This window comes from Bactrocera neohumeralis, chromosome 6 (genome assembly GCF_024586455.1).
Source record: "Bactrocera neohumeralis isolate Rockhampton chromosome 6, APGP_CSIRO_Bneo_wtdbg2-racon-allhic-juicebox.fasta_v2, whole genome shotgun sequence".
NCBI classification, from domain to species: domain Eukaryota; kingdom Metazoa; phylum Arthropoda; class Insecta; order Diptera; family Tephritidae; genus Bactrocera; species Bactrocera neohumeralis.
In genome coordinates, this window is record NC_065923.1 from 50,255,419 (window position 1) to 50,277,668 (window position 22,250).

The 22,250-nt window shown below is 37.0% G+C and overlaps 1 protein-coding gene across 5 annotated transcripts in view; it reads right to left on the reverse strand.

Moving 5' to 3' along the window:
* The window catches only part of LOC126763448 (MOXD1 homolog 2), a 137,919-nt gene extending 120,475 nt beyond the window's left edge, over positions 1-17,444 (reverse strand). Inside the window, exons 1-2 of one of the 5 annotated variants that reach the window (XM_050480966.1) lie at positions 17,216-17,401; positions 15,771-16,176 (exon numbers count right to left, since the gene is read on the reverse strand). The gene's annotated coding sequence lies outside the window, so the exon portion shown is untranslated. Of the gene's footprint in view, positions 1-15,770; positions 16,177-16,970; positions 17,402-17,423 lie in introns of those variants that run through there. The other 4 variants (XM_050480963.1, XM_050480968.1, XM_050480964.1 and 1 more) reach the window with 4 other exon arrangements.
* Between the last annotated feature and the right edge of the window lie 4,806 nt (positions 17,445-22,250).

The window sequence follows — 22,250 nt, forward strand, 5'->3', positions numbered from 1 at the left end:
ATATGCTATAGTAACCCCTTATTGGCGGTTCCCACAAAGGAGCAGCTCCATGGGGAGTAAGGTAAGCAAAAATTCAGATCGATATCTTATAAACTGCGGACTTCACGTATATACAGACTAAAAACTCATGTTTGGACATGGTTACATTCGATTCAGCTCGTCATGGAACCTATTTATATGTACATACATATATATAAGCTGAAAATTCAAAAAAATTTTTTTTTTGGTCACTCTAGTAAAAATATATTCAATATTTTAAGAAAGCCTCTCCAAACATGAGTTTTTAATTGTAATTTTGAATAGGTCCTCCTACATAAATGTTTACATTTTCTATAGATGAAGGGAATTAAAATAGAGGAAACGTTTTAATTGTTCCAATTATTTAAGCAGATTGTGAAGTCCGATTACTACTACTAAACCAAATAAAATTATATTTTCATCCGTTTCTTTTTATAGCAACCGTTATTTGAAATATTTCAATGAAGAAAATATCTATATTGATATCTATATCTATATTGATATTTAAATAATAAATATATATGTATATATATGTACATACATATGTATATATGCACATGTTTACAGAAATAGTCGTGCAATTCGTCAGCAAACAAACATTTCGTATCTTCAAATGCGTTAAGTTAGATTTTCATCGAAGTCATTTAGTCTTTTACGATGACGTGCATGAGGTCAATTTTCTCATTGTCCGCTTTTATTTCTCATTTTCTCTTCGCTTTACGGTATTATCTGGCAATCATGGAAATTGCACACCTGAAAAATGCAACACGATGGCTTAAAAAGTTTCCTTTCTTGCTTCTATGGTCGCGTTGACATTTTGATTACGTTGAATTGAATTTTTTTTTAATATTCCTCAAAAGTGTTTTAATACTATTTCGATCATACATCATTACAATATTGCTATATACATATGTATGAAGTGTAAATAAAAAGTAAAGCAAGAAATAAAGTATAATATTTTTATAACCGAGAGATATAGAGTTGTAGACCATCTGGCACTATGCATTGAAACATAAAGCGGCATTTGCGAATAAAGTTTTCCATTGTTTTAAGTGGGCTCACCCTCGCGCTTCAATAGTCTCAAAGTACATAATTCACAAACCGCTAAGGCTAAGTCCGACCGACTTGCTAAGGACAAGTGGTGAGATCAAATATAAATAGTATTTTTAAGGATAGCAATCTCAAGTCTAAAAATGAGCAAAATCGATTCACAACTTTTCAATCTCCTAGAAACTGAATAATACCCGAACTGAGCTCTACTTACTTGTTTTATATTATATACGATTTTCCGATAGAAATGTTGATTACGAATAAAAACAAATACGTTATTGCCAGTTTAAAAATCCAAGGAATTAAGATTCGAACTTCATATGTAAATTAGAAAACGATTGATATATATTTTTTCTAAATATTAACCGCAAATGGATAATGCTTGGCTTTCAGACTTGTTTAAAAAAGTGCGAACGTAAGTTATGTTCTAAAATTGCACAAGGTATGGGAATGTACCAGGAAAGAACGAAATAAAGTTAAGCTATTTTGTTTTCCCGGACAAACTAGTCTTAAAGAAAACGAAACAGTAGATCAACTTGCGTAAAAAGCGATTCGGCCTCGCCGACGTGGTCAGAATCATTTTTTCTAATTGTGACCGAATAAGACGGTGAAAACAACTAATAAACGACTATAACACCGAAAGACTTAAAATTATTATTTTATTTAGTAAAAACGACTTAAGAACACTAACAGGATTTGCTTATAGTTCCAGACTACGCAAATATATGCATAGGATAGCAAAGTGTTCTGACGAAACTTTACGCTTCTGTGCGCTAAAATCCGAGAGATCAGTGTATGTATTGTTTGAATGCGATACTGTGGCTAGAAGAAGGCTGCCACATCGAAGAGTCTTTCGAGATCCCACACAATATCGAAAATACAATGTTCAAACATGGCTCCATTATTTCACTCATTCGTGTGGACTGCAGGCGATGCAAAAAATCAAAAAGATCCAACGACGTAACAGGCGACAATTGTAAATAATTTTCTTCACAAGCTGCTTATGCCGGCACCGCCGATAATGCACCATTATAACAAATGTATAGCTGCTATATCAACTGAACGATCCAAATAAAGTTCATGTAGGAACAATTTTTTTATTTCACAAGATATCTTCACGAAATCTGATATGGAATATGTAGTATTCAAGACAATGGTACAATTTCCGTATACATTTTTCAGATCGAACCACCATAGTAGAAAATAGTCATACAAACTAACCGAACAAAATCAAGTGGATGGAAACTTTTGTATTTTTGAAGCGTATTATAGCTTCAGTGCTCCCGAGGTTAGCGGTTTATCTTGTTTTGTTTAGTATTACTTTAGTGTATAGGAAGTATTTTAATCTGTTAGACGATTGTGTTATTCGTCGTGTTAGCTGGGCCATCTACTTAGTCGGTACATACGATAAGTCTACCTATCTTTATATGAAAGTATATGGATTTGTATACTTAGCGCAAATAAATTGTACAGGAATGATAGGTAATTTCCTTTGGCAAGCATTTGCCTTGGCTTTTAGAGTAAAGAGAAAGAGCAGATTCACTCACCTACATAGTCTGTGTACCATGTAATTAGTACGAGCAAGTGCTTGCTACATCTCCTTGCAAGAACATAATAGTTGTACATACTTGAGCTTACTTTGAACTCTGTCAATTTTATGTACAAGTGCGTACATAAGTACAGTTACTTGTAAATATGGGCAAGCAAAAGTTGTACAACAAAAACTCATTAAGAAACTAATTACATTTACGAAAATAACAACAAAAACGAATAACTCCGCTGCTTTGGCGGCATATCAAGCTTGAGGAAACTTTAAATTTAAGTTGTTATCGAGTCGGGACACACATACCCGTACATACGCCCCAAAAACTCAAAAAGAAAAATTCAAAAAATTCCCATAGCGGCATTTAATGCAACCGGATCAAGCATAATTTTGATTTTTTGTCACGTTCCTCAGCATATGGAAATATTATTTGTAAATACTTTTATGTTCGGTACGTGACCAACCGCACTCCACACGCTAGATTTGGGCAGCGGGCCATCGTATTGCTGCAGGCTATATGACCCTTTTAATGACGAGAACGTTTTACTGGCTCAATGAAATTGTACGAACCGTCAATGTTGCCCACTTTATTAACTATAGGCGGGGGTGGGTATGGTTTTTGGGGCCGTTGGGTGCAACGCGGTCGAGTAACGCATTGGATGCACAGAGGCAAGGTGGTCTCTTTTAATATTTAATATGGGAATTTCGTCAATTTTAAGCTTGAACTGTGACATTTACCATCAGGTTGTTACGTAAATAAATGCCGGTAGGTAATTCACACTCTCCACAAGGTACACTGAAATATTACCGTATAACCAAACCTTGCATTGAAAGGCACTAGAGAGCTTAAATTATTCATGTGAAGAAGAGTTATTTACAATCGATTTAGTGTTAATAAAATAACTTCAAAGTGATTTCCGTTGTAGCTTTTGCTGCAGCTAACTGTTTTTCCCGTGTGTAGAATAAATCCATAAAGTAATTGTTGATTTGCTAAAGGGTTCCCCTTTGAATGTATGAGCGTATTAAGTATTATCCCATCAATAATTATAATTAAATTGTTAAATACCAACACACAATTTTTCAATGATTTTATAAGCCACATTTGAGGATTTCATGGCACGAAATGCACCGCCATAGTAGAGAAGTACCTCCCTGAGCTACCTAACTAACTCCGCATTGATATACATTTTTATACCCAGAACGGGATATATGTTGGTATTAATTTTGCCTCGAAGTTTGCAACAGCCAGAAGAAAACTGCATACCCTATATAATACATATGTATATAAATGAAGCCCAGAAGAAAACTGAATACTTTATATAGTACATATATAAATGAAGCCACAAGAAGCTGCTCATATGTCCGAATCGCCGATATAGGACCACTATAGCATATAGCTGACATAAAAACTGAACATTGAAAATCAAAATCTTGCTTGGCTCCTTTTTATGTATTATATGTGACCTGGTCTACGGAAAGGGGGCTTAGGTGTCAAAAAATCAATTTTCACTTTTTAGTTGATTCGGATGGAAGATGAGATGCTATTTCACATGATAGAATCCAAAAAGTCATAACTTGTTTCGCACGTTAGCTCCCTTTTCGTAGACCAGGTCACATATAGTTTTTACTTTTGTATGAAAACTTAGGTTATTAGTTCCTCTTTAATCTTTTATCCTCCCAACCTTAGCTGGTTAACTTTTGTTCTCATGTTTATACAGCTAGTACCGCTTAACTCCTCGGGCGTAAAGCCATTCAAACAATATGAAATTGCTTTCATTGTTCTAGCAGTTTCTGCCCTTTTTCACAAAAATATACATACATACATATACACTATTTACTTTCTCCACTGATATTATTATTGTTGTTATTATTGATTTAAGTGCGCACGCTCATCTGTGGCTCTGTTGAATTAGCAAATAAGTGGCAATCGAATACGACAAGCTAACGAAATCCGGAAGCGACTTTGATCTGAACCCGATGCATTCAATACTTTCAGCAGCCTCAAGCTTAAGTAAACATGTAATAAAGCTCCACCAATCTCTATTCACACATATACATAAGTTGTTAGCGCTACAATAATGAATCACCCATCAATATTTTAGCCCTTACTTTGCTGATATTTAACCAAATACGATATATCTTAAATTGAACAGTACTTTTACGATGTAGATGAAATGGAGGATGGAGTCATGTGTAAAATTTCAAGTAAATGAAGTTCCTCAACATATCGCTGATTTTCATGATTTGAGCATTACATATATTTGCGAATGCCTAGCCCTCAGCCAGCTCAGACCCCAATGCTTCCACTTAAGAGACATTAGGCAGCTGGGGTAGGAAAAAAATTAAGGTTTTTACCAAATCTCCGGAGTTGTAGTATTAACTGGGATCAAATTGGCCTAATGATGACCTAAGTGCGACCACCAGCGGTTGGTTGCGCCTGCGCCTACCTTCACGAAACCAATATATCATCTCACATAACTTGTTTTATGGTTCGCGCGGTATTTAGAATGTTATTTTAGTTTCCTCTTGTTTCCGGGTTATTTTTTTATTATCTGACTTCTCCATGCTTACACTAACATGGAGAACCGTTAGCGTTTAATTATGCTATATCTTTTGTATTTAAAAATGTGTTTGTTTTGTGTATTTACGAATTCTTAGTGAATATTGGAGATGTTTAATTTAATATAAAAAACTTCGCCGTGATTGACGAGCTTCATAGAGGGAAAGAAATGCAAGAGCGGTTGCTGAATTTGTTTTAAAAAGCAAAAAATGATTGAAGTCATTCTAAAAAAATTAAATAATGTAAAGAAATTAAAAATTTTTTCGTTGACAATTTAGTTTTTAAAACATATGTTTTAAGTATTTCTTTGTAAAAGAATATATTGTCATAATTATACCTCGGGTGCATTGAGTTTGGCAAAAAGTTTGTAACACCTAGATGGAAATTACAGTTTCGGTGCAACCGAAGTGCACGCTTTTTCTTGTTTTAAAGATGTATCTACAATTTTTGCCAAGGCTGAACCTATTTTAATCCCCGCAGCAACTTTTGCAATTAATATAAAAATGGAAAAACAATATTTGAATATAATATTTATTTTCGAAAAATTTGGTTTGAACTTTTTCTCTTCGAAGTTTTGTTGCTTCACTGCCTCACCAGTGTTCCTTTCAGCCTAAATGTTTATCAGCCCATTTAATGTCACCAACAATTTAATTTTTTGTGACACAAATCTCTTCATTTTATGCCTCTATCTCCTACCAATGCCATTATTAGACTTTTGGGCACAGCTTTCACTTTTCGCTAATATTTTGGCTCGCAATTTTCAATGGGCGCTAAATGTTGACAATTTGCCGTTTGCCAAGTTTTAAGCGAAAGTACTCCTTTGTGCCATTTACTCGTATTTTCCAAATGCATGACGTTTAACAAACAATAACAATTTGGACATAGAATTTTTTTTAAGGAGTTAAGCGTGTTTCACGGCTTCAAAACAAAAAAAAATATTGTCTTATTTAATTCTATAACATCTCTAGAATGCTGTTCTAAGTTGTAAAGTTGATACTTTTGGAGAGAGCCGTGAAAAGTTTCGCTCTCGAGGTCTGCTCTATTGTCACTTAAAATCTTAAACGCGTTTTTTTCGAAACTGTGTTTTCAAAGTGGGTTGTCAAGATTACTCGCGAATAATTCAACCAATCTTAGTGACATTTTTACACAGATCTTTGAAATATAATTAACAAGGTCTTTAAGGAAGGAGTTTCATTATAACTATTAAAAAAACATCGAGCAATTTTAACCAAAATCTGCGTTTTTTTGCAAAAACGTCTGCCAAAAATACAATTTTCACTGTTTTTGTTTTTTCTTCTTCCAATACCTAGTTTATGATCTTAGTTAAAACACTTATTTTTTACTTTTTAACTTTTGATAATCCTGTATGAATTACTGCTGTCAACGCGGAGGCTTCTTTTTCCGACAACCTGCCGGAAATGACATCGCATTGGCCGAAGTTTGAATATTTTCTTTTGAAATTTTCAGTAAGTCTTTGTAAAATCAGTACATGAACATAAACAATAAAAAGTTTAAATAAAACATTTCATGTTTTATACGAAAAAATAAATTATTGAAAATATGCCGTTTTTTGCTCGATATTTGCTGCTTATATTTCCATAAATATCCTGTGAAATCGGGAAGGTCGTATCTTGTATAGTTTTTGGATGGCAGCGTTCTAAAGAGCGATCGCTCAGGGGTGCAAACATACAAGTATATAAGTGAAACTTTAAACGCGTTTTTCTCGAAACGATATATTTCAAAATTGCTGGCGTCATAATTCAACGAGAAATTGACCAATCGACTTAAAACTAAAACTGAGTATTTTCGAATACATTTACTATACAATGACGATCTTTTTGATTGGTTGAAAATTGTCAATTTGGCGTAAAAAAACAAAAATTTTTTTCAAAATTACGCCATTTTGTTAATTTTTGATATTTTTCAAAGATAGTCGGTCATTGTATAGGAAATATCTTTAATTTTAATAAACTTTTCAAATTTCTTTGTTTTTCATTCGGCCGTAATCATGCCAGCAGTTGAGGGCCTTTTTTTTTGCCCACCTCAGAAGACAGCCCATAACTCCGTTATTTTTCAACATTTTTGTCACAAAAAAATATTAAAATATAGTTAAAGATATGCCTTATTACTTTCAAAGAAGTTCAAAATATTCAATCTCGTACTTTCTCTTATAAAAATTCACGAAAATCGCCTATTTTTTCATGCGTCACACTGGTATAGCCCCTTAAGGTAAAGAAATCATATTACCAAAAGAATCTTATAAAGATTCTGCATATTCTGGGCCTGTACGAAACGTCCACACATTAGTAAGTTCTTTCTTTTTCAATGAGAAATCGAAAAAACAGTCTTATGCAATTTAAAACTGTAGTTTGACTGTCATAGCAATATTTCTAGTCAATGTACACACTAATTTAAAGTGCACCAAAAGTAAAGTTCAGATTTAACATTTCGCTTACTTACATATGTATGTGTGCTGTTACCATATATCGGGAGTATATTCTTATGATGGATAGATTTGCATATTTGTATGCAATGCAGTGTTACACACGAGCTTATGGCGGTCTTCATATGTAAATGAGAGACAAATGGCCATACTCAGCCATACATTACTTTTATTAATTTTGTCTATACATATTAATATGTGTGTGTAAGCACGGTATATACGCGGTAAATATGGGAATGCCGACTAGGAAATATTATTATGGGAACTGCATTGCATTACCACTGATAATCTCCCCGCTCTGTGGATGGATTCTGTATTTTGTTGCCTTGCTGCCTTTGGATTCCACAAATATGCACGCTGCGCGCCTGTACGTATGCTTTATACCAAAAGCACCTCAATCGGTTATGCCGGTAATTTATGCTTAAGTTAAAGTCCTTGAATAAATACATGGAAAATCCTTTGAAATTGAAATTGAACATCTCCTTTGCGGCCACGATGCGGTTAAGAGCAAGGGTCTGCAAAGACTGGTGGTGTAAAGTAAAATGTTGTATTGCGGTGAATGATGAGGTGCGGAGCCATGCATGCGTACAAAGAAAGGAGTGTTGCTCTGCACCGGCGTGTGGCAAATGGAATTGGCATTGAAGAGCACTTTGGGAAAATTAAATTAATACTTATACATGGGCAGGAAGAAGACTTTACGGATTTCATTTCATTTATTTAGTATAAATATTCAATATAATTCAATTCCGCATTCCGTCTACACATGGGTGCTGCAGCGTCAAGTGCCGTATGTGTTGCTTGTATATACAATACTTCACTACATACATACGTACGAATTTACGCAACTGCATCAAGACAATAGGTATTTGTGAACAATTACATATTACACAAGCATGTTGGTGCATATGCAGAGTTATGCTTTTAATATTTCACATTTGCATGTTTTAATTAATACCCATTGTCATATTTAAATGCCGGACTTCTAAGGTTAATCTATGCAACGTTAAGAGCAAAGAAACGTTTCTGAAATCAATTAGCTGAATGAACTCACTAAAATGGAAATTGACGCCCTAGTACTTAGTATTCCTTCATCCAGATAATAATCTTCATTTCAAGCCAAGGATCAGCAAACTATTCCACTTACATATGTACATATATGCTATTAGTCTATATACTTACAAAAGGTGTACTGCGCAGACTTATTCATAAGTTTAAAATATAATTCGTATTAAATTGCTGAATAAATGCAAATAAAGGGTGACCCATTTCGAAGTTCACTACTTTTTTAAGAAAAAAACAGAAACTTCAAATTTAATTGGGAATGTTTTTTATCATTCGAAAGAACATTCTTTGGCATTTATTTTTTGAAGACTACATATGTCTGACAAAGCCAAGGGGAATTGTCCACATAGGTTTTAGACTCTACATATCCCCACAGGAAAACGCTGTGATATCACAGGATTTTGGTGGATAATCGGCCGGTCCAAAGTGGGAAGTGGCGTAGTCTTTTTGAAACCAAATGTCGCCGAGATCACGAGCTTTAATTTCAATATTCGGTTATATGGGTCGCCATTGAGGGTTACGTTCTCACCGGCATCATTTTTGAAGAACTATGGACCGATGATTTCACCCGCTCACAAACCACACCAAACCGTCGCTTTTTCTGGATGAAATGGCAGTTCTTGAATCTCTTCAGGTTGCTCTTCGTTCCAAATGCGGCAATTTTGTTTGTTTACATAACCATTGAGCAAGAAATGGGTCTCATCGCTGAACAAAATTTGGTTCGAAAACTTCGGATCTTCTTGGAACATTTCAAAAGTCCATAGAGCGAAGCAATGTCGCTTGGGAAGCTCGACCGGCTTCAGTTCTTGCACAAACTGTATTTTGTACGCACTAAATCGTTCCATATGTCAGTCCGAGTTGCTGCGAAGACGTCTTCGTGTACAATCTCAGCTACAGCTGTTATATTCTCTTCACTGGTGCAAGTCTTTCCATGATGAAATGCCAAACAATAGTGTACAAAACTAGCATGACAGCTTAGCACGACTCACGCGTGATCTGTCAAGAAAACGGCTTTGAAAAGGGACCTATATTTGGGCCACTTGTTAGTAGTAATAGTAGTATCAGAAATAATAATTATTAACAAATACTCAGTAATAATACGACAGCTACAGATTCGTACAAAAATTTAGGTGTGTCACTGCTACGCGCTGTACATTGAGCTTTGCTTCCGGCAGAAACAAATTCCTTCAGTTAAAGCTCAACAAGCTAAGCCATCAGCTTATAGTGTGTAAATATAATACTCTCCAAATTTTTATCAATACATGCTCTCAACTTAAGATATACTCAAATATTTAATCCTATAAATGCATATGATCTTAATTATACTAATAGAACGATAGCTACTTCTCACCGCTGCATGCCAACAAATTCCAATAAATGTTGTTGTTAGAAGACAAAATCAAAATATAATAGAATCGCATACCTTACACACAAATTTAATTGAATTGAATATATGGTATTCAGTGTGCTTCTTCCAAACATTTAATTGGCGACAAAAAAAAAAAACAAAATAAACTACAACTACAAAATATTTTAATTTAAAAAGCCGATTTAGACAAACGTTCTCAGCTTCTTATCACTCTATCGTTAAGCAGAAAGTTCATCTTACAAAGATTCTCTGTAAAAATATATCAAAATAATTGAAATTGCTTTTAGATAAGTATGAAGAATGAGTAAGCGAGTTTGTGTACCTGAAGCAGAAGGTCCTACACAAATAAATTTATATGTGTCTGTCTATAAATGAGACTGTATACGTATTGAAATAATAATGAATTTCGCTTTACATGCCAGACTAGCCACAATTATGCCATCCGTAGACAACCTGCAACTGCAAAATTCAAAAGCACAGACTGAGTGAGTACTGGACAGTACACTGCCAAAAATCTTGTCTACTTTCAATGAATACTATAAGCAAACAATTCTTTAACAGTATATTGATCACATTTATTTCTACGCACTCACTCACTTACTTTTCAAGAAATTACTTCGCAAAATTTTATATGAACAGCAGTTGGCCGCAAACTCAGGATGCTTTCGGCCGCAAGTTTTAGTATTATGAAATAAAATTATATAACACGTTTTTTTTAAATAAGAAAAAGCGTTAACTACCGTTGCACCGAAGCTAGACTGCTACTCATGTTTGCTATGTTTATGTCATAAAAGGGTATAAAAAGATCTTTACCTTGATTTTGAACGGTCAATTGGATGGGAACTATATGCTATAGTGATCACACATAGTGGCTAAACTAATATATTTTCCTCGGGGCATAAAAATCATCTTGATGACCCATTTCTGGTCACTTCGCCAGGCTGAGCAACCACAATGGTTTGCTAAATTTCTCATAGACCATATGAACGCTGAAGTAAGAAGCCGATCAAGCTAGCCAATACCCTAAAGATATCAAGGCTGCCGAGCGAACGAATCTAAGTAAATGGTGAAAAATTATCGCAGATAACTACGCCTTTCGACATATTTTCCGTATCAGCCATCGTTTTACGTGAACAATTGTGTGACAATTAGGAATATTTTTGTAATCGAAGCAAATCTTAATAATGCAAACAAATTTTGTTAAAAAAATGTATTTCTCTCTAAAATTATCCGAATTTTTTGACACATATGTTATATATCTTATGGTGCCAGCATAAAAGTTTTAGCATAAATCATAAGATTAATACCATATATTTCTAATTTAATCTACTTGGGAATCAGCATTAACCCTTAATTAAAATTGTTTCTAATCGCTGTATTATTTTCTCAATATAACCTCAGAATGCGTTTCGTTGAGCGTTTTTCCAGTTTCACTTTTCGATAGTTTTCCCTCGAAGCAGTTTCCTAAGCTTTACACAATTCATAGATTAAATTGCTTGACAAAATACTGCATTTACGGCACATGTGTGTAGCACATGCATGAACTGAGCATAAATCCAGCATAGCTGAGTGACAAGCACAGCTGCCACGTGCAGAGGCACAAATGGGAGCAAATCATTGAATTCGTAAACTTTTTGAAGCAACCAACAAGGGATGTCCGAATGATGAGCTTATATTGATGTGCAACCCAAAGCGCCACCTGAAAAAATTCGCGCAGAACCACAATGGAAGACTTGATTCATACATTGTTTATTTCACTCTACTGTGCCCAAAAATAGAATTTAAACTGCGCGCGTCGAAGGATTTGGAAAATTATTATTTTTTCGGTTGGTAGTACTGTCAAATTTCATGTCAAAATATTCATTAGTGTTTGAGATATGTACGTGTCGTTTTGTGAGCTGCTAAAAGTGAGTTTTTCGTTTTTTGCGATGTCGAAATTTGTTGAGCAAAGAATTTGCATTAAATTTTGTTTACGGAATCAATTTTCTGCTGCGGATACGTTGAGGATGGTGCAGAAAGCCTTTGGTGATGAGGCTATGTCTAAAAAAATGTTTACAAGTGGTATAGTGAGTTCCAAGCCGGCCGTGAACGTGTCGAAGACGAAGAGCGTCCAGGGCGACCATCAACCTTAACCGACGAAGCTCACGTTCAACAAATCAAAGATTTGGTGTTGAAAAACCGTCGATTAACAATTAGAGACCTTGCTGATGAAGTTGGCATATCAAAGGCTCAGTACCATTTTGAAGGATGTTTTGCGCGTCAAATCTCGACTGGTACCGAAAACATTGAATTTCTTGGAAAAAAGGCGTCGCGTTGAAGTGTGTGAAACGATGCTTTCCGACTACCAGTGTGTCATGAAACGCATTATAACTGGCGATGAGACTTGGATCTATGCTTACGACCCCGAAACAACCGATCAATCGAGCGAATATCGTGCCAAAAGAGAGCCGAGACCAAAAAAATCGCGCCAAAGTCGCTCAAAAATCAAGGTCATGTTGACTGTTTTCTTCGATTATCGTGGTGTTATGCCTTCCAACCGGTCAAACAGTCAACAAGGAATATTTGAACGTTATGCGTCGTTTGCGTAACGCTATCCGCCTAAAAAGGCCGGAATTGTGGAAAGACAATTCTTGGTTTTTACACCACGATAATGCACCATCCCATACTGCCCTCGTAATTCGTGATCATTTCGCCAAAAACTCAACCCATATCGTTCCGCAACCATCGTATTCACCTGATCTGGCGCCGTGCGACTTCTGGCTGTTCACCAAGCTCAAAAGACCGCTCCGGGGACACCGTTTTTATACGATAGAGGAGATTCAAGCCGCAGCGAAGACGGAACTGAAGGCCATCCCGGAAAGTGACTACAACCAGTGTTTCGAAGATTGTAAAATCCGTTGGCATAAGTGCATTGCATCGGGAGGGAATTACTTAGAAGAGGGTGAAATTGATTTGGAAGAATAAATAAAGAGTTTTCAAAATAAATACAATGTCACCCTATTTGTTGGGCACAGTGATATATTTCTCAAATATTAAACAATCAATTAAATTTATGAAAATTAGTAGAGAAATGCCGCAGAACTGGACAAAACTTCCCAAATATCAAGTAGAGCAGTGAGGTTCAAACTCGATTATCAAGTGAGAGGTGGTGTCTTTTTCGCAAAATTAGATATTACAATCACCTTTCGACTAACAGACCACTGCAGTGTCTTCGAAGCGGAGATCGCAGCAATTTAAAAAATCTTCTTATTCTGACAAAAAGTGTGCTTACAACAAAAAATATATTTATACTATACATATGTACATATACAGAGAGCTTAGCGGCTTTGAAATCACTAAAATCTCTAAGAGTTTCATCGAAGATAGTGAAAGAATGCCTTGAACTCTCTGTGGATCTAACGTCCTATTCCGCGGTAAACCTGTAATAGATTCTAGGCCACAGTGATATTCCTGACAATAACATGATGAAACAGACGATCTAGCCAAAGCAGGCGCCACCTTACAAACAGACTCCGAAAAAGAGGAAATATGTATGCCTCTGGGTACTTATAAATATTTAATAGATAAATATATTATAGCTATAGCTGCTTAACACGCAGGCAAGCGTATCAAGAGGTAGAAGAAGATGATACTATACAAGTACATAGATCTATGCGAATGCAAGGCTTTATATAGGAAAATATTCGCAATTATCGGGAGAAGTTTTCTTGGATATAATTCGGAAGGTGCAAAGATGAAATTATTTTATGGATGAATTTCATCTGGAGCACAGGGTGGTTATTATATAGAGGGCCTCCTAAAAGCCTAGGTGCGTCGTCAGACATCCACCCTACTTGCGTAACAACAGACACATATACAAAAAAAAATTACAAAAATAACAACGATTTTTCTAAAATTCTTACTAAATCGCCGATAAATCAGTCGTTTCTTACACTGTAGACTCCGAATGTAATACTTTATAGAGAAAGTGTTAGTTATACACACATATATTTTTGCCCAGCGTCCCCAAGTGCACCAATTGTTTTGAATTGTATATTAGAGCGGGTCGATTTACACGGAGCCAAAAAAGCAGAAAAATCGCGTATGCGGGAAATGCTCTCCAGATCATTCTGCACAACTTTGCCTAAGAGACTATGGTTTTAAAATCGTTTCCGAGACAGCAATATTTAAATTGAAGTTTTGTTAGGAAGTAGTTTTGGGTTCATAAAAATTTGTTCGTCAGTTTTTGAGATTTTGAGTGAAATTTAAAACAGAGTGTAGTTTGTTAATATGTTGATTATTTGTCGCAATCGATCAGATCGGTCAATTATATCATATACATATGTCCCATATAACCGATTATTCAGATTTTTGAAAATTCACCTTAAAAATCGCTGGCTGGAAACCGGTTTTAGACCCATAGTCTCTTAGCCAAAGTTGTTCAGAATCCGTAGAACCTTTCCCGCATACATAAAAAAAATCGACCCGCTTTAATGTAATATATTAGATGCATGTGTATGTGTCTTGTTGTTTCTTTGTAACCATTGCTGTGCATAACTCAAAATCAAAGTGAAAGGGCTAGACACAAGTTAATTTTTACATTAAAGAGAATGCTTATAAGCAAACTATCAATTGCAAATATTTATCTATTGAAATCTTCGCGGAGATGCAGTGAAATATTTTTACAATAATGTTAATATGTATTAAAAATGTTCTGCAGATATGTAATGCTTTTCGAAGTTAAATTTTGAATAAAACAGGAAGAAACCTCAACTTCGGCCCGGCCGAAGCTTTAATACCCATCAGAGTGCATATCTTATAACAAAAAGGGTATAAAAATAGTTTTATCTTGATTTTGAGCGGTCAGTTTGTATGACAGCTCTATGCCATAGGAGTCCGATCTGAACAATATGTTCGAAGATTGAAGCGCTGCCTTAGATAATAATATCTGCCTAATTTCGTGTAGATATCTGGTCTAATAAAAAACTTTTCCATACAAGGACTAGAACTTGATCGGTCAATTTGTACGATATATACTATCGTTGTCCGATATCGGCGGTTCCGACAATTGAGTAGCTTCTTTGTGAAAAAAGGACGAGTGCAAAATTTCGGAGCGATATCCCAAAAACTGAAAAACTAGTTCGTGGACATATGGACAGCCAAACGAACAGGTGGATTGACTCGACTCGTGTCCGATATCGGCGGTTCCGACAATTGAGTAGCTTCTTTGTGAAAAAAGGACGAGTGCAAAATTTCAGAGCAATGTCCCAAAAACTGAAAAACTAGTTCGTGGACATACGGACAGCCAAACGAACAGGTGGATTGACTCGGCTCGTCACGTTTATCATTTATAAATTTCTACACTTTATAGGGCCTTCGACGTTTCCTACCCTGTTTAGGGTATAAAAATGCTTGCGTTATGAAAATCAGTTTAAAACCAAACGAACTAATCCAAAACTCGGACTCATGTCTTACATTGATACATACGTAAAAGGTATAATTAAGGAATGTATTCAGTCGACATTTAAAACGAAAATGTTAAATCGTTCGCAGTTTCAGCTACTAGCGGGAAAATGTTTTCTAAGTGTTTGTTTTTCGATGCAATTTCAATTCTGTGTGTACGAATGATGTGCATACATACATATGTAAGTTTGTGTAAGTTTGCGTGTGTATGCTTGTGTACTATGGCTGGCGTCAAGGGTTGCTAGTATGCGACCGTCGTAAACAATTGAGGTCGTATACTTACCTTGCAAAGCCGAAAAGTTAATTTGTTTTTTTGCCGTTGGTCTTTTTATGCTGATGCTTTCAGTTGTGTTGCTATTGACGGCTTTGAAAGAGTAAGAGTAAATATCTATGTATGTATGCGTGCCTCTTTGCAATGGTGAATGCAGCCCCTTATCGCCGAGGAGAATGGGGTGCCAGCTGCGGTAGCGCTCCCAGTTGGATAGTTTGCATTCGGAAACGACTGACAGCGCAAACGGTGTTCCTAGTTCGGTGATCGGAAGGAGCGCAGTTAATTAGGAATGCAGGTAGTTGTACTTCAGCGACCGCTGAGTAATGCTTCGTACATCAATGTATTTATGGTAATCCTCGTTAGGCCAAACGGCTTAAGTGAGCACCACAATTCCGCAAGATGACCCAAAAACACGACACTACACGACACGATACATAAAACGCATACAATTCGTGTGCATATGACGGAAGGTATTTTCATGTATAAAAAACTTAGAAACACACAATGCAACAAAACGTTAGACACACGGTCGAATAGGCGCGAAAACTTGCCGCTGATAAAAAACAAATACCGGCTATTGTGTGCGAACGAACAAATGCATGGATTTTGCCGAGTTTAGGCTTTGAAACCTAAGGCATTTGAAGCACTATGCAAATCCTTTTGAAGCATGCGGTTGCATGTATTTACACTAGATGCTTTTTTACATACACATATAAAAAATGATGTACTTATGACGGAGAGAGGTTTTCAAATTAAACCACATTCTCATTACTATTTTAATTTGCATATTTCAATTCGGCCTCCCAAAGCACAAATTCATAGCAATGTATATATGTACATACATATACATATGTATGTATATATACAATAATAAAAATAAAAAAAATGCATTTATATGTATGTATGTGTATATATAAATATTTGAAAATATTTACTTTTTTCTATAAACGGCCGGTTCAAAATCAATTTGCCATACACACACAAAATTTTATTGACTATATTCAGATATATTTATATATACACACACGTGTATATACATACATACATATCTGCATTGGAGCTTTTTGCAGGTTTTAACTTTTGACTGACTAGTTAAGTGATAAGACAGCAGAAGCAACTCCCACAACTAGCATTATTTCGGTGCATTTTGGTTCACATCAATCAATATTTTCATATATTCATGCAAACACGTTAGCCTACACATAAACATACCTATTCATATGCAGTTTGGACGTATACATACAAACATTTGATTATTTGAATAGGTGCCGATGCAACTTTATACCGCCCACGGCGTCGGCGGCTAAACCGTTGTACTCAGCGTAATTAATTTTCAATTTCTAACAGTCATTGACCCGCTAACTCCGCTAACTAAGGCTACTAATGTTGCGACCGGCTTTAGAGATGTTATTGTTTGCAAACTTATTTGACATTTATGTACGTTTCTTATTTGTTACAGTGTCGTTATCATTATTATTTTTTAAGGTTTCGGTTTTTGTTTTTGGGAATACCCTTGTCTGTTGTTTTCTTTCAGTTTGGCTTATTTGTTAGCTATTCGCGCAAAAAAACCGCAGCGAATAACGCAGCGCGAGAACCGAGAACCCGTTTCCGGCACTAACCATTCAATGCGTAACTTGTTACTGAATAATTTGCTGTTAGAGGTACCTGTATTAGGTCACCTCTGTGCCAGTTCACAATTATATTACTGCTGCTCTTCAATGTTCCAATTCCGTGTCGTCGATGCACTAAATTCACCCCTCGCTTTGCGACAACAACTCCAGCCGCATCACATTTACACTTTCACATTCGGCACATTCGGCGGCCACAGCTCCACAACATCAATATTACAACAAACAGTGACACCCACAGAGTTCAACTTGCCGTCTGCATGGTCTGTTTGTTTCACAGCGCCGTTTGTCAGCCATTCAGGTGCTTTGCGCAAATTGTTGATAAATTCTCTCACTCAAATCTCCTCAAACACTCGTGCATCCCCATATTCACATATGTATCCGTATGCTTGTTCACTGGCTGCTCATTTCCTTCCATTGTAATTATAGTTAACTTTACTTCTATTAAAGTTATACTTTTGCTTGAGCTAGAAAGTTGCATATTGAGCTAGAAAGTTGCATATACTACAGCCAGAGAACATAAAACACTTTTTTTACGTTCTCTGCTTCAGCTTCCGTCGAATTTACTGTGCGCACGAGTGCATTTTTGAGGAAGTTGGATGCACCCCGTTGTAATAAGAAAATTCAAAAGAGAGAATCAAAATTGTATCGGACCGTTGGGAGCGTTTCAATTCCGCTACGTACACTTATCTATTAAGAGAAAAGTATGGAAAATTGTCCGTACTTTATTCTCTTCAAACGCGGTGGTATACCCCATATTTTTGTTTCTCACAGCACGTAAACAATGTAAATGTCAACAGAAAAGCGTCCGACTTAATACATTTTCACCCATTTTGATATGTGTACATACATACATACATATATATTCTACGGTAAGTACTCAAAAGATTACAGCAATGCTAATGTTATAAATATATTTCACTCTCTTTACTGTGAACAAACTGGGTAAGAGCTTTCTATGCACTTTTAGAAACAGTAAAACACTTGTATGTCATGTCTTTAAACATAGATGTAACTCATCAAATTGCTATTATTCGTTAATATCTTAGAACTTAATGTAAAATAAATCTTGTTTTGTTAGTCATTTGTTTTTTAATGTTATGGCCAAAAGTTTAGTTTTATTTCATTTGACGGTTTGGCATTATGTTTTCAAAATTATTTAGAATATATGACTACTGCGGTTTGTTCGAATGAATATATGTATGTATATATCGTACCGAATCGTCACTTATAAGGCGTCGATAGCCTCCGCCTCATCTGCGTAGACAAGCAATTTCACACAACCCCAAAAATAGTCTATATATATTAAAACAACTTTCAATTAAACTTAAAATTAAAGCCAGGGAAGTACCTTCAGATACATAAGGCTTGTGAGTTATATGGAGTCTACGGCAAGTTTTCACCCGATTCTAAGCACATGATTTCTATAAGAAAAACGTGCTCTCTTAATTTTATTAAGATATAATGTATGTGAGCTATGGAGGATGGCGTCATGTGTAGAAGTTCACGCAAGTGAGGAAAGTTCTCTGATAGCCATTCACTTGGGAGTGGAAAGAAACGATTCTTTTACATATGACTCAAGCAGCTCACGACTTCCGGCCTTTGACCAAGTATCCTCTGGGTAGCCTAAGAACATCCGTTTAAAGGCGAGCTAAAGTGAGAAGGCGAAACATCCCCTCCGCAGGGTTGTGCGCTGGGTTTGGGACCCGCCACGTAAAAAAATCATACCAATGAAAATCAACAATCGGCCTCGGATGAGAGACCTCTCTTTTAATGACGACCTTGGCAAACGAAATAAGGACTACGAATTAAGGGCATGCACCTGGAATGTCCGGTCCCTTAATTGGGAAGGTGCCGCTCCCCAGCTGGTTGATGTCCTCATGAAAATAAAGGCTGACATCACCGCCGTCCACGCCCCGACGGAAGAGAAGGACGATGTGACCAAAGATGCCATCTATGAGCGCTTGAAGCGCACTTATGAGAGCTGCCCCCGCCACGATGTCAAATTGTGCTTGGCGACCTTAACGCCAGGGTGGGCAAAGAAGGTATCTTTGGCACTACGGTCGGTAAATTCAGCCTCCACCACGAAACATCCCCAAATGGGTTGAGGCTAATCGACTTCGCCTGGGCCCGAAGTATGGTTATCTGTAGTACTAGATTCCAGCATAAGAAAATACATCAAGCTACCTGGCTGTCTCCGGATCGAAAAGCCACCAACCAGATTGATCATGTTGTGATAGACGGAAGACACGTCTCCAGTGTTCTAGACGTGCGTACGCTCCGAGGTCCAATCTTGTTGCATCAAGATTCGCACCCGCCTCTGTGCAGCAAAAAACGCACGTCAAAAAACACAAGAAAGGTTCGACGTCGAGAAGCTGCAATCACAACAGACAGCCGAACGATTTTCTACTCGGCTTGCACTCCTGCTCTCTGAGAACACTCGTCAACAACTCGGTATAAGGAACTGTGGGACGGCTGCAACCAAAACCATTGGTTTTCGGAAAATGCAAAAGAACAACTGGTACGACGAGGAGTGCCGTGTCGCAGCGGAGAGAAAACAGACTGCCTACCTCGCAACGTTACGATCGACCACAACACGTGCGGGATGGGATAGATACCGAGAGTTGAAGAGGGAAGCGAGACGCATTTGCAGACAGAAAAAGAGAGAGGCCGAAATGCGTGAGTATGAAAAGCTTGATAAGTTGGCCGACAGGGGTAATGCTCGAAAATTCTACAAAAAAATGCTGCGACTTACGGAAGGTTTCAAGATCAGAGCGTACTCTTGTAGAACCCCCAAAGGTGATCTAGTCACCGATGCCCAGATGATACTTAAATTATGGAGGGAACACTTCTCCAGCCTGCTGAATGGCAGTGAACGTACAACACCAGGAGAAGGCGAACCCGATTCACCAATCGATGACGATGGAGCAGACGTTCCATTACCGGACCATGAAGAAGTTCGAATAGCAATTACCCGAGTGCAGAACAACAAAGCGGCGGGGGCTGATGGATTGCCGGCCGAGCTATTCAAACACGGCGGCGAAGAACTGATAAGGAGCATGCATCAGATTCTTTGTAAAATATGGTCGGACGAAAGCATGCCCAACAATTGGAATTTAAGTATGCCCAATCGATAAAAAGGGAGACCCCACAATCTGCGCCAACTACCTTGGGATAAGTCTCCTCAACATCGCGTATAAGGTTCTATCGAGCGTATTGTGTGAAAGATTAAAGCCCACCGTCAACAAACTGATTGGACCTTACCAGTGTGGCTTTAGAAAATCAACAACCGACCAGATATTCATCACGCGCCAAATCTTGGAAAAGACCCGTGAAAGGAGAATCGACACACACCACCTCTTCGTCGATTTCAAAGCCGCTTTCGACAGCACGAAAAGGAGCTGCCTTTATGCCGCGAGGTCTGAATTTGGTATCCCCGCAAAACTAATACGGCTGTGTAAACTAACGTTGAGCAACACGAAAAGCTCCGTCAGGATCGGGAAGGACCTCTCCCAGCCGTTCGATACCAAACGAGGTTTCAGACAAGGCGACCCCCTATCGTGCGACTTCTTCAACCTATATTGATATCATCGGCCTCAACACCCGCGCCCTTAGTTCTGCTTTCTCCAGACTGGACAAGGAAGCACAGAAAATGGGTCTGGCAGTGAACATTGGCAAGACGAAATATATCCTGTCATCAAACAAACAGTCGTCGCACTCGCGACTTGGCTCTTACAGTCATGACTTTGTAGTCGTAGATAATTTCGTCTATCTTGGAACCAGCGTAAACACCACCAACAGCGAAAAGAAGAAACGATTGGCGCGCTATTGTTAACTCGGCTATCTCGGCATAAGCGGTGTCTACGCCAATAAAGAAGAAGATTGCTCACTTATCATCACATAGCCGATATATGCGATATAAAGACATCCGGAAGTTCGAAAGTCTTTATTTTAGGTATATTGGGGCTAAGATAATTATTGATCCCATTCAATCTATTTGTAACACACAAGAAAACTATTGTCAGGAAAGGATTGTCTTAAAATTTAAATTATATATTTAACACATTGACCGATATTTTCGTGAAAAAGTCAATTATAGGCACAGGGGTCCACATATTCAGTATGTAGTCTTAAGGTGGCACACCTCAAAGGTACTATTTGAACAAAGTTATCCTGATATATAAATCGAGTATTGATTTGTATACTGGAAAGTGAAAGTTTCAAATGGCATTTAAAATTTTTTTGTTTGTCTGAGATCGCCCATTTTCACAATATAATGTAAGAATAGTCAGGATAATGCTACCTACCGAATTTAATTACAGCCGACCGAGTAGGTCCTGATATATGGGTTTTCGCCTAAATGTGGCGGCTCCTATAAAACTTTTTTCTATGATCTCGGCTGTAAAATTTTAAGTTTATTTATTGCTCTTTTTGTACTTTTCAATAGAATCGTTATATGGGAAGTTGGATGGGTTATCATCCGATTTCAACCATTTTTACAACGTTGGGCTGCTAACAGATTTGTGCTGAGTGAACTTTGCACTACAGTACTTCATCGTAATTTAGTGCTTATTTGTGGTACTTTATGGGTTTTCGTTTAAAAGCGTCTACCAAGTTTCATTAGGTTAGATTTTCATTTCAGACTGGCATTTTTTATTCGGCTTTGTTATTGGATATATAAATTAACGCAAGATTGAAACTAAACACAAAGTGTTTCAAAAATAACTGAAGAGTTAAATTTGCCGCCATTTATGCAGTTAAGTGTTGACAACAACAAAAATAATGAAATCCTGGCGCCGCAGTTCGAAATTTTCAAACCGAATATGGTCTGAGAGATTGGCCGGTATTTTCGGTAAAAACTCCG